The sequence below is a fragment of the Carlito syrichta genome, unplaced genomic scaffold (genome assembly GCF_000164805.1).
Source record: "Carlito syrichta isolate Samal-C Ts95f unplaced genomic scaffold, Tarsius_syrichta-2.0.1 Scaffold309017, whole genome shotgun sequence".
Lineage (NCBI taxonomy): Eukaryota > Metazoa > Chordata > Mammalia > Primates > Tarsiidae > Carlito > Carlito syrichta.
The window spans coordinates 927,823-942,392 of NW_007253113.1; the positions used below are offsets into that span (position 1 = coordinate 927,823).

Consider the following 14,570-nt stretch of genomic DNA (forward strand, 5'->3'; position numbering starts at 1 on the left):
GGTCTCTAACCCGTGGGCTCAGGCAATCCACTCACCTCAGCCTCCCAAAGGCGTGGGATTACAGGCTGAGCCACCGAGCCCGGCTCATCTCTTATCTCTAAGTACAAGAGTGCAGTCTCACTCCCTGCCTCTTCCTGCTCTCTTCTAGAAGTAGTAAGCCTGGTTGGTAGGGATCCACTCTGAGAGATATGAGAAGGGGAAGTCTCTTCATTTTCCCTGTCTCCCAATACTAGAGGTGAGATATTGGCACCTTCCCCAGGCTCTTTGAGTTAGCCCAGGCTCCTGGCAAAGCCAAGATGCCCTGGGATTAGCAGGGGGAGGGAGGTATAGGCATGGGGTGCTCATCTGTCCTGGGGACTGCAGAGCCCTGCCCCCTTCCTTCTGTAGGAATACAGAAGCCAAGTTCACCAAAATCCTTTTGGTTAACATTTCTAGTGAATTTCCCAGAAACATTTTAAAGTAGACTATCAAACTACTGTTTCTCAATAAAAAAATTCATTTAGCTGCTAAAACCCCTCCCATGCATTTTTTCTTACAAATCAGATATCTGTATAAACAAACAAAAATGGGAGGGGAAGAAAGGTTATTTTCAAGTGGAGCTTACTTTTTAAGTGATGAAAACATGTATTTGGGGCTGAGTGGGTGGGTGGCTTTGTGTTTTGTTATCCCAAATTAATGAGCATGATAAACTGTTATTGCCGGCACCTGCTTTACCGCAAGTAGCTAAGTGGCCTTGACTCTCTACTCTGAGTCTTTGTTGGGGCCTCCCAATTCTCCTCTAACTCCCACCCTTTCCCTTTTCATTGACTTGGGACACCCCTTGTCAATATGCCAATCATAGTGGGAAGGGGGAGAAGGGAGGAGGCCACAGTGCATGGGGTTCAAGGTCACAGCGGGTGGAGCAAGGGGGATCACAGTGCAAGTAAGTCAGGTCATTGCCTTTGCTCAAGTCCAGCTCAAGTCTGCCACGTTTGTGCATAACCCAGGAGGCAGTGCCAGCCGCAGCATTTATCTACACTGTTTGAGGCCTTGTGACCCATCAGGACCCAAAGGCTGTCTGATGACCTTATTGGGCTGCCTGCTGTGTTCAGGTTGAGAGATCCCGGTTGGCCTGTCAAGGATGGGTTTCTCCAGCTCCTCCAGGGCCAGGCGCATCCTGCCCTGGGCCGCGGGCATCCTACCCAGGATGCGCTTGCGGGCCTTGGCATGCTCCGCCTCCCACTGCGCTAGGGACTTGACCAGAAGGACTGGCCTGCTGGTGGCGTTGGGGGCTGCTGACCACTCCGTTGCTGGTGGGCCTCTTGAAGATGTGGATCTGTGGAGGGGGCCCCGTGAGAAGGCTATCGTCCTGAATCACAGTGGGCACTTTGGAAGGTTTGGCTTTCCTCTCCTTTTGTGTGATCTTCAACTCTTTTCCAACCATCTATTTCTCCACTGTCTGCCGCCTTCTCCTGGCTCTCAGCAGCCTTCCTAACTTCCATCTTACTGGCCGCTTTCCGGAGTTTCTTATTGTGTTAATTGACCTGGTAGCCTATGTAGGCCATAAGCTGTCTTCGTTTTCCCACAATGAAAAATAACAGTTTTTGTAGATGCTACTTGAATGTTCTTCAAACAGTGCTACATGGTGTCCAAATGTAATAAAAATCCACAGCATAAAGCCAAAGTTTGGAAGTAGCTTTGTGGGAAGTAGCTTTGTGGGAAGTCCTAGCCGGGTTCAGTGGCTCAGCCTGTAATCCCGCGCCTTTGGGAGGTCTGAGGTGAGTGGATTGCCTGAGCCCGCGGGTTCGAGACCCGCCTGGGCAGCAAGACCTCATCTCTACAATAAATCAAAAAAATCAGCCAGGCATGGTAGCGCATGCCTGTAATTCCAGCTACTTGGAAGGCTGAGGTGGAAGGATTGCCGGAGCCCAGCAAGTCGAGGCTGCGGTGGCCGGGAGCGGCCACTGCACTCCAGTCTGGGTGACAGAGTGAGACTCCAACTCAAAAAAAAAAAAATAGTAGTCCTGGCCCATAGCATTCTGATGATCTAGAGACCTAGAGAAATGAATAAATACTTCTCAGTGCTGTCTTTTTTAACTGTAATTTGTCAGCTATGGTTTGAATAGATGTTTTATAGGGGCCACTTCAAGACCAAACTCTTTTAGATATGTCTAAAATGCTGATTTGCTGTGCTGTCGATTGGTGATAGTCCTGAGGCTTTGATGTGAACTTGAAATGGATTTTTACAGAGTAAAATACAGATGAGATTACATAATATTTTTTACAAGATACTAACCTTGACGTTCCCTGCTCATCTGGCACCACAACCAAAATGAGCAGTCCTGTTCAAGAGTGTGATGTAGTGTACCCACTACTTTGGACACTATCAAGAAAAAAACAAAACAAAACAGAATTTTAGTTCTAGCAGTGTATGTGATATGCATTGTCATCCTCAATAATTCATGTGTTTCTGAAAGACCAATTAGCTCCAAAATAGTCAGAGAATTGAAATCTTAAAATTGGAAGATACTCCTTCAATACTGCAATGTGACCTAACACCTCCAGTGACAAGTAACTTACTATTAAATAAGACAGCCTGTCAAACTTTTAAAGCACTCTAAATGGAAGAATGTTCTGCAAAATGTTCTCTAACATTTACTTCTACCTAACTTCTTGCTCTAATCCCTCTTTTTGCCCCATCACATACAAAATACACATAATAAATAGAAAGCATCCATGTCTTTTTTCCCCCAGAAATTGTAGTGATTCTTTAATGAATATTGATTACTTTAAACATAAAGCATATATATAATATTCCAAATTGTTGCACAGGTTTCAAGAGATTACAGAGTCTGTATCATTTATTTTCATACACTTTACATATGAGAAGGAAATATTTATTCTACTAGAAGTATAAATTTGAAAAGTTATTTCACATTATAGATTTGATTTTCATTTATTCACTTCTTCATATCTCAATTATGAGCTCACTACCTGTCAGGCATTCATTTTAAGTATGCAGGATATTGAAATGTAAACATAGACAAGGTCTCTATTCTCATAAAACTTACTCTCTTGATTGTGGGAAAGACAGGCAGTAAGTGACAGGCAATAGGCAAGTACATTTCATAAATACAGTAAATTCTGATAGTGATGAGCAGGTGTACAACAATGCAAATCAATGAGTCAAATAAACTTGAAAACATCCATTTCAAATAACATCCACACTGAAATTTTAATTATGCCATGGGTCAAAAGTTCATCTTTGCTCATAGTGATGATTGGTGCACCTATGTTGTTTCAATACAGAAAATTCATGACACTAGAGTAGACCCTCCAGACTCAGGAGTTTCTTATCTGTGTATTCAAATGAATGCAGACTGAAAACAATTTTTAAAATTAAAAATAATACAAATTTGAAAACAATACCTTATCACAACTATGTATCTAGCATATACATTGTATTAGGTATTATGAGTAAACTACAGATGATTTAAAGTATAAAAGAGGATTGTGTAGGTTATATGCAAATATTGTCTCATTTAATATAAAGGACTTTGGCATCTGAGGCTTATAGTATCTCCTGAAGGTCCAGGAACCAATCCCCATACATATCAAGGGATGACTGTATTGCTTTCTGTGGTGTCAATAGTATAATTACAGTACTTTTCTCTATTGATTTAACTGTTCTCTAATTCTGCCTGTAGTGGAAACTTAATCCATATATTTTATGGACCTGGCCTCCCCCGAGTTTCTAGTCAGTGCTAGGCACTATGTGCCTCCACCTCATCCTACAATGTGACTGGTTGGAGGATGGATAACCCAGCCAAAGACTACCAATATTTGACCTGTGTGCTCTGGCTTAAGTAGAGGAGCTGGTCCTATAAGATTCTGTCTCTTAAGATTCCAAGCTAAAATGCAAAATATGTTGTTGTCATGAATGCTAGAGTAGGAAGATCTGTAAGATTGGATGCTATTTTAACAATCCCAGAGGTGTGGGCACTGGGAAGCTGATGAGTAAAATAAGTGAATATTAAAGAAAGGATCTTTTTTTTCCCAAAAAAAATGTACATCATTACTCTTCAAAGCATCAGAAAACAACTTTATCTACCAATAAAATGTAATTTTCTGTCTCTAAAAAAAAAGAAAGAAAGAAAAAGGAGAGGAGAGGAGAGGAGAGTCTATGCACAGGAAGACTGAACAGTCAGATCATCAGACCCTGGAGAATGGAGAAAGTAGCTTTGATTTCTGGTGACTTTTACTTTCCACAAGGTCTAGTTACAGTAGTTCCAATCCCTAGATCCCTAGGCGAGCTCTGTATCCTACAATGCCCTCCCACCTTTACTTGATCTGCTGACTTGACTGGGCCTCTGTTTCTTAAAAAAAAAAGGATATTCCTGCCTGAAAATAAATGAAGAACATAATTCCTAAGTCTACAGGTGGAGAACCTAAGCCACAGCATAAGGCAACTTAAGAACGCTGTTGGCTGTGAGCAGCATTAGCAATTGCAATCCTCCCACAACAATATGTGTTATTTTATGTTCTTATGTATTTTGAAGGGCAGATATATTAAAAGAGACTAACCATGACTCCAGTCAGCTTTTATGGCCCAGAGAGCAAGTATATGCTCATAAAGATTTAAGTGCACTTTGTGCCATAGGTCATCACCAGAGACTTGACTCTGTTTCATGGTTTGATACTGGTCTAACATGCTAACCTCTCCCAGTTTCCTACTCCTGAAAAAATAATCACAAGACTTTTGTGAAAGGGGCTCAAACTGACCTGAGAAGATCCCACCACTTCAGAGCAGATCATGGATTTTTTTTTAAACCTATTTGGGGACTCCTCTTCACACATCTTTCATCTTTGGATGTGCTATAATTCTAAGAAGATAGATTCCATATGGTTAAGGGACAGACTAGGTCTTGATGCCTATGAGGGGAAGATATGGATAACATTTGAGGACCCTGATCTGGAACATGATTCATAGTATTTTCCAGAAAGGCATTAGTACCTCACAACACACAATTTTACACCATGCAGCATATATCCATTTTTAAACTTCTCCATTTGATTACAGACTTTCAATGAGTCATTCTTGACACATGTCATATAGTTCTGGACATCAGTTGTTTTGAAAAAAAAAGTGTGGAATAAAATTCTCTCTCATCACTTCATATTCCTAGGAGCTATTGGTAATTTCATTTGGTTTGTACTATTTCTTTTTGGTAGGTTTGTAAAATGTACTCATCAATAAAATCTCAAGGTGATTATGCATGAAATACGAAACTTAGAAAGCAAAATTTTATCCCTCTAAGTTCCAATTTTATTCTTGCAAAGGGAGTTTTTCTATTGAGAATTAGAGTGGGGAACAAGAAAGGGAAGGGGGAAAGACAAGGACTTCATAGTCAAAGTGATTTCTAGCCGGCACAGAAAAAAAAATGGCAGAAATTACATTCAGTAAAACCAAAGCAAAAAGGCAGAGTGAAATGAATCACAGAAATAATGTCTGTTCAGAATCTGGAAATTAAAATAACTGCTCTGAATAGAACAGATATGATTCCCAATTGAACAATGAACTGAAATCCAGGAAGCTTTCAAAAATAAATAAAAGGTAATCACAGTGAAGAATTAAGATGAGTGCACCATCTCATTTACATATGCGGACAGTAGTTCCACAGCCACTTGCTTATTAAAATGGATTGTTAACCAGACTGCAAGGAGCAAAATGAAATGGATCATAAAGTTGCTCATTTTAATGCTACATTCTCTCAATGAAAATGTATTTTTAAATTAAGTTACAATATGCAAGATGAAATCTCAACAATATCCTGAATGGCTGTAGAGCTGAGAGAGATTTTGAATTCGTCAACAATCTATTGTTTGGGTAATGTGAGTTTTTCTCTCAGTGACCCACCATTATAATTCAAGGACTTTTTAGGAGAACCCTCTATATCCCTTCTACATGGGCAATCCCTGAGTCTTTGTCAAGACTCCTTGCTGCAGAGTGACTGATTCAACCACAAGTTTACTTATCTATGTATATGAGAGATAAGCCTTATGCCCAATGAGATTTTATACCTATGAACCAGTTATCCATTGCTGCTTAACAAACTATTCTAAAACTTAGTGACTTAAAGCAACAACTTATTGGCTCCTGATTCTCCAATTTGGGTTGAACTGATCAGTTCTTCAGCTGATCTTGCTCAGGATTACTCATGGCAGCTTGAATAGAGATAGATGGCCCAAGATGGCTTACTCAGTTAGATCTGCCAGCTAGGGTACCTTGCTTCTCTTCCACATGACCTTCCCATGTTACATACATGGAGGCAGCAGCCTTTCAAGAGACTGGGCACAGTGGCTCACACCTGTAATCCCAGCACTTTGGGAGGTGGAGGCAAGAGGATTGCCTGAGCCCAGGAATTCGAGATCAGCCTGAACAACTTGGTGAGACCTGGTCTCTACAATAAAAAAATAAATAAATAAATAAATAAATAAGACAAACCATTGCCTTCATTGACTTACGTCCTTATTAAGTCTCTGCTTTCATCATATTTGCTGATGTTCCATTGGCCATAGTCACACAAGTCACATGGTCAAACCCAGAATCAATATAAGAGGAAAACACACAAGGGTATGGTATACCAGAAGTTATCATTTACTCAGGTTATTAATGTAACAATCTACCAAAATTTTCACTTAAGGTTGAACATAACATAAGATACAAAATTCATGGACTAGCATTTACAGTTCTGTATACTCGCGTTTCAAATCTCCTTTTCTTTGGATATCCCACTGAGTCCCTCAGAAATGTTACGATAGCAAAAACAGCCACATGCTTCAACTTGAAGACACATTTGCATGCCATGCCCAGAATTCTGTCCTCTTTTAGTACTTGTTCCTTAATTAATTCTTAATAGCTCTGCTCTACCCAGCTCCTTCTACTTACCAAGAATTCAAATCATACTTCAGGGCCTGAGTCATAAGTTACTAATTTCACTGTCTTCATTACTGTCCAATAAATGAGCAGTGGGCATTTTCCTCCTTCTCAGAACTTAGTATCAAGGGGGCATTGTGCAGTGAAAAGGACCCAAGCTTTGAAATCAGACAGATTTAGTTTCAAACCCTAATTCTTCCAACTACCTATGTGATTATGGCCATGATACTTTGGGTTCCTCTTCTATAAAACAGGTCACATAATACCTAACTTGTAGGGTTGTTGTGGGAGATTAAGAGAGATAATATGGTAAAGCATCTAGTAGATTAAGTAGCATATGATAGTCCTGTGGGTCTCACTAATATTAGAAGATAGACTCATCTTATCTATGACACTTAAGTTTTACATTTTATACTCTTATCTTGTAAATAAATGTCTCTATCATTGAATGTGAATCCTTAAAGATGAAAGAAATAAAAGTTTTACCAATTTTGCTGTCCAGGGGTGCCTCTCTACCAACCCTAAGCAAGTAATTATTGCTTGCTTAATGTTAGTTGAGGCAGAAAAAGAGAAAAAAATAAATAAATAAAGCAGGAAAAAGTACAGTGCTTCTATTCATGAAGGGACATTTAATAATTACTGTTTGCTAATTAAATTGTTGCCTGTAAAACTGCTAAGACATTGTAGGAAAACATATTTTAAACCAGAATATGTTTCTATTTGATGTGTAATAATGTCATGGATTTACAAATGTAGAATAGATGCTGAAAAATTGCTCAACTAAGCTTCTCCCTTCAAATAGAATTGCATTCAATTCATCAAGACAAAGAGGAACCTGCCTTAGCACTGGAGGAAAGGGCAGATCCTTCTGGAAGGAAGCATGGCAAGTCAAACACTTGGACAGACTCTTATTGATGATATTACTAGGAAGATATTTATGGTGGACATGTGATCTCCAGTAGGCCACTGTTAAAACCATCCCCCGCCCCCCTTTTTTTCCTATCACAGGGATTTGTCTACTAGTGGTTTACAGCAGTGCCAAAGGGATTTGAGAAGATAATGGGAAGCAATGAAGCTAATTGGCAGGGAAACTTAGGACTATATTATGTGAGTTAGGGAAAGGGGAGCTTGGGTAAATGGGTTAAAAAGTTGCCAACAAAAGAGAGTAGTTAAAGCAAAATTCAATTTCTATCTAGATTTCTAAATATTCTGATCTTTCACAAAACTATATAAAAATTTCTAAACCTGTAATTATACATAGTAATGGAAGACTAAGTTCTTCCCCCAAAAGATCAGGAATAGGGCAAGCACGTTCACTCTCACGAATCTTATTCAACATTACTGGAAGTTATAGGCACGGCAATGAGACAATTTAAAAAATGCATAAATTTTTTAATTTACATGTTTTATTATTATCTATGCATGAAATCCCCCCAAATTGAATAAACAGATCACCAAGTCTTAGAACTAACAATTGAGTTCAGCGAGATCACAGAATACAAGACCAGTCCATAAAACAGCAATTGGATTTTTATATACCCACAATGAACTTGTGGAAACTGAAATTAAAAGTACAATATTACTTACAATTGCTTCAAGGAAAATAGAATAGATATTAAAAGACATGTGTAGAACTTTTATGCAAAAATTACAAAATGATAAAAGAAATAGAAGAGCCAAATAAATGGAGAGACAATACCTATGGATTAGAAGTCTCAACATAATAGAGATGTCATTTTTCCCAATTGATCTATTGCTTTAATAAAATTACCATTAAAATATCAGCAAGAATTTTTATAAACATAAGAAAGCTTACTCTAAAATTTATATGAAAAAACATGAGCCCAAAATTGCTAAAATGATTTTTAAAAGGAAGAAATTCTTATCTTATCTCTTATGGTATGGACAATTGAGGTTTTGATCAGGAATTGGTTGCTAGTTCCAATTTCCATAAGGGTGTCTCCAGCATTTTCTAAGATTCTTATTGTTTGAGGTTTTACATTTAGGTCTTGGATCCGTTTAGAGTTGATTTTTGTGTATGGTGATAGGTAGGGGTCCTGTTTCAATCTTCTGCATGTGATCAGTCAGTTTTCCCAGCACCATTTACTGAATATGTTCTCCTCTCCTCAGTGGTTGCTGCTGGAGGCTTTGTCAAAGATGAATTGGTTGAGAAATTGAGGCTGCTTCTGAAATCTCTATCCCGTTCCACTGGTCTGTATGCCCATTCTTGTACCAACACCAGGCTGTTTTGATTATTGTAGCTTTATAATAAAATTTGAGGTCTGGAAGTGTGATACTCCCTGCTTTGTTTCTTTTGCTAAGGATTGTTTTAGCTACTTGTGGTCATTTATGTTTCCATATGAATTTCTGTATTGTCATTTCCAGGTCTGAGAAGAATGAAGTTGGGTATTGCGTTGAATCTGTAGATTGCCTTTGGTAGGATGGACATCTTAACAATGTTGATTCTTCCTATCCATGAGCATGGAATAAAACTTACTACCTTACTACACAGCTATAGGATTCAAGAGAGTGTTATATTGGTAGAAAAACACATTGATAAGTGGAACAGAATAGAGAACACATAAATAAATGGACATAAATGCTACAATGAACATGGGTGTGCAAGTATCTCTCTTTGAGATACTGCTTTAATCTTTTGAATATATACTCAGAAGAGGGGTTGTTTAATTATATGGTAATTTTACTTCAAACTTTTTGAGGAAACTGTATATTGTTTTCATTAGCAGGTGCACCATTTTACATTCTTATCAACAATATAAGGATCCCTAGTTCTCCACATCCTCCCCAAAGTTTGGTATTTTCTGTTGTTGTTGCTTCAATAGCAGTCATCCTAATGAGTGTGATTGTAGTTTTGATTACATTTTTCTAATACATAGTGATATTGAACATCTTTGTATATGTTTCTTGGTCATTTGTATATCTTATTTGGAGAAATGTGTATTTAAGCCCTTTGCTCATTTACTAATTGGGTTATTTTTTGGTGCTATTAAGTTGTTGAAATCTTTAATATATTCTGGTCTTATATATTCAACCTGTTATTAAATACATAATTTGCACATATTTCCTCTCATTCTGTAGGTTGCCTTTTCATTTTGCTGACTGTTTCCTGTGATGTGCAGTCATTTTTAGTTTTTATATAATATCACTTGCCTATTTTTGCTTTTGTCATCTGCTCATTTGGTGTCATATTCAAGAAACTATTGCCAAATCCAATGTCATGAAGAATTACTCTTATGTTTTCTTCTATGTGTTTTAGGTCTTTAGTTTTAGATCTTTAATTTTTGTATATAGTATAAAGAAAGGGTCCCACTTCATTATTTTCTATGTGAATATCCATGTTGTAGAGATTGTCTTTTCCCCATTGTATAATCTTGAAACCCTTATCAAAAATAATCTAAGTGTATGCATGAGAGTTTGTTTTGGGGTTCTTTGTCCTGATCCATTGATCTATATGTATGACTTGATGCCACTACCACATTATCTTAATTGCTGTATCTTTAAAATATATTTTAAAATCAGGTAGTGTGAGGCTTACAACTTCTTGTTTTTCGAGATAGTGTTGGCTATTTGGGGTTCCTTGAGATCCCATTTGAGTTTTATCATAATTTTTTTCTATTTCTGTAAAAAAAAAAAAAGCCTTTAGGACTCTGATAGGGATTGCATTGAGTCTGTAGATCACTATGCATAGTATGGATATTTTAGCAGTATTAAATCTTCTAATCCATATGCGTGGAATGCCTATTTATTTATGTCTTTAATTCTGGTTAGCAATGTTTTGTAGTTTTCAGTGTACAAATGTTTTTACTCTTTAGTTAAGTTTATTCCTAAGTATTTTTTATGCTATTGTAAATAGTATTATTTTCTTAATGTCCTTTTTTATATTGTTCATTGTTAATATATAAAAATGCAAATAATATTTGTGTTGACTTTGTATTCTTTGCTGAATTTAATATTTCTAACTTTTTAGTATTAATATTAGCTTTTAGTATTGAATAATATTAGTGCTCTTATAAAAGGGATCCCAGAGAACTCCCCTAGTTTTTTTTTGTTTTTTTTTTAACACCATGTGAGAAAACAGTGAGAAGATGGCCAGCTTATGAATCAGGAAATAGACCCTCACTACACATGGAATCTGCCGGTGTTTTGATCTTGGACTACTCAGCCTCTAGAACTGTTTAAAATACATTTCTGTTGTTTATATGCCACCAGGTTATGGTATTTTGTTTATAGAGCCTGAATGGACTAAGACAAGAGTAGAAAGTTTGCTGTCAGACAGAACAAACTTCCAGTTCCAATTTCATCATTAATATCTGTTTGGCTTTGGGCAATATCTTAAGTACCTTGTCTGTCAATGGGGTTAATGATAGTAACTATTCCACAGGGGTATGGCAAATACTCAATGAATTAAAATATAGGAAGGTTTATCCCAGAGCCAGTCCTACAGTAAATACTCCAAAGAATGCCAGTCCTAATCATTATTGCATACCTCCTCTCTCTCAGTGTAGTCCATAGTCAGTGAATACCATTTTGGGTTCACAGAAGAAAGAACAAGAGATAATAATTGGAAGACTTGGCTTTATATTGAAACTGTGCAAAGATTTAGTGCAGAATATCTCAGATGCATAAATTATGAGACACAAAACCATTTATAATTAAACTAAGGGATTTTATGAACTAGAAAAAAAAAGTCACAGCCCTCGTTTATGTACCTTTTTTTCTTAATAAAACAAATATCCTAGTAAACAAACTGAGTGAAAGCCTGAGTGAGCATTAAACCAAAGCACAAGAGTGATAAAGATAATTCCTTAGCAATTTCCTCAATTGCTAATAATAAGTAAAATCCATTGAAGATTTTTTAATATGATCTTTTCTCATCCTGGGAAAGAAATTTCTGAGATATTCACATGTATGTGAATTGAATTCCTTGGGTTTTTGTGTTGCCTTCATTTGAGAAGAAATCTTTTCAAAATCAAGAGAGAATGTAAAGGCATGTAGATCATCTTTTTCAGAATAATAATGAAGAGGGATGACATAGGCAACTGAAGGTCTTTGGAGAAAAATGTAAATTTGTTTTAGCAAATATTTTTATTTTTTTTCTCTGCCTAGCAGCTAACCATCAAACAAATGGACAGCAATTTGCATGACTGTAACTGATAAAAAGAGAGAAAAGGAAACATTTTGAGTCAGAATGAAATTTAAACAGTCCATAGTATCTAGAATATCTTGATGGCCTTCATACTTTGAGCCATCATGGATTCAAGAATCTATGAAGTCCAAAAATAAGCTATGCATTAGAGAACAAAAATCTCTGTGTAACATGGAAAACATGGCTTTCCTAATGAGATTTTGCTGTTTGTGAAGATGAATTTATTACCTTGGTGAAATGGAAATAACATGGACATTAAAATCAGACTATGAAGTCAAAACGCAAGCTGCATCACTTATTAGTTGTGTGACTTAAGACAAGTTATTAACCTCTCTAACTTGCAATTTGTTTTTATTATTTGTAAAACTGAGATTAAATCACCATTTTGGTGGTAGCTGTGGAATCAAGTGAGATCATATGGATTATAGGACTGCCTCCATACCTAGCTCATAGATGGAGCTAAGAATAGTGTTAGATCGTTTTCTTTTCTTCCTTTTGTCTTTTGATTCTCTTCTATTGTGACTCATTATTGTGCTAAGCTTTTTATTATGAATAGATCCTGAAGGACTAAACCCTGACTTTTCATGGCAATACTTAAGGAGGATGTGATGCCTATCAAGTTTGTATACTCCGTCTTCAGGTTATTACAGAAAAAAATTTTCTGAATCAATTGCGACCCACATATACCAGAACACACATAATATCCATTCTTTAGAATATTAAGAAAGAGAGAGATAGGTAAAGAAAATGGAAGTTAGAAAAGAGTTTATATCCACTGACAGGAGATCTTTTATAGATTTATGGGTTCATTCTCACAATCTTGTAAAGTGAATGATCTCCCCTACAACCTTAAGCAAAGGTCCCTGACTCATGCGTGAAGCTCAAAGTTCTCCTTTTAGCAAAGTTTCAGCCACAAAAAGTTTAGAATGTTGACAGTGGTAAAAAAAATATTGACAGAGAGAAGTCAGCCATTGCCTTATTAGACTCTGGTGTGGTCATGCGCTCTTTGAGCTATGGCTGTCGCCATGTTTCCTGGCTTTGGCCCTCTCCCCTACCTTGGGGAGGTGAATCTCCTCTGTCTCTCTCTCTCTAATTTACTTTCTAAATAAACTATGTTTTCTAATCTGAAAAAAAAGGAAAAGGAGAAGTCAGGTAGTAGCTATAGATCAACAAGCAAGAATCTGAGTTTAAGCCCTGAGTTAGAGGTCTTGCTGATTACTTATCTATTGTGCCCTCGATTTTGTATTAATTGTTTTTTCTAATTGAACAGAAGCAAAATACCATTGTAGGATGTATTCTGATATGTGACCAAACACTAATAATGTTCATGAAATAGTAGAGTCAGAAAACTCTAATCCTTTTATAAGTTTCTTGTTGTTTATTCATCATGTTGTATATGGTAGATTGTTACAATAGTGGCTTTCAATGACGACATCTCCACTTGCTTGCAGCATGACTTGCCACCTCTCTCATCAAGAGGTAGAGTCAGTTTCCCAATTATTTGAAACTGGACTGGACTTGTGACTTGCTTTGGCCAAAAGAATGTGGTGAACCGACTGTGTGTGATTTCCGAGACTAAGCCTGAAGATGCCTTGTAGTTTCTGCTTTGCTTTCTTAGAACACTTTTGCCATCATGAAAAGAAGCTTGATCCACTGTGCTGGAAGATGAGAAATCTTGTGGAAACAGAGACCCAGCCAAAACTCAACATCAATCACCAAACACATGAATGAGACCACCTAGGACAAGGCAGCCCCAAGCTGATCCACTGACTGTCTAAGAACATACAAATAAGCCTGGCCAACCCTAGTGGGATATAAGAATTTTCCAGTTGAGTCTGGCCCAAATTTCCAACCCACAGAATTGTGAGAAAATACAGAGTTATAGTTTTAAGCCACTAATTTCTGGGTTAGTTTTTTACTCAGCAATAGGTCATTTAGCAATAGGATCATTGACTAAAAAGAACTTGGTAAACTTTTGATACAAAATAAAAGTGAAGCACAGAAAAGCTGACATCCCTCCCCTACTTTTGCTATATCTAATTTTCTTTTCTCCATTCTTTCTTTACTTGATATCTTTGCAATTTTTAAAAAAATGACTTTATTAGAAGACTAAAATGATTGTATACTAATTTTAACAGCTAAGTTGTACAAGAAAGAACTTAAAAATTCCCTTTCTAATGTCCTCCAACACTTGTTCCATTTATATATATCTTGTTCTTTCTTTAAACCTGGAATAAATTGATTTGTTAAATCAGTAATTTTTAATTCATTTCCCATGTGTAGAAATTCTAATGATCCCTGAGATGGTTCCTTCTGAAACAAATTTTCACCTTCTTTCCCAGTCAGCCCCAGTGGGCCTGCCTTTATAGGATCTAAGACTAGGTTCCTGCAACTTTGACATTACTGAGCATTCTATTTTGAAATGCCACCGCTAATTTTCTTAAACACTCTTTCCTGGGCATACCTCCCAGGCTCCTCCTTCTAACC

The 14,570-nt window shown here is 37.1% G+C and overlaps 1 pseudogene; it reads right to left on the reverse strand.

Moving 5' to 3' along the window:
* Positions 1–1,008: 1,008 nt before the first annotated feature.
* On the reverse strand, positions 1,009–1,481 carry LOC103269013 (annotated as a pseudogene).
* Positions 1,482–14,570: the final 13,089 nt, after the last annotated feature.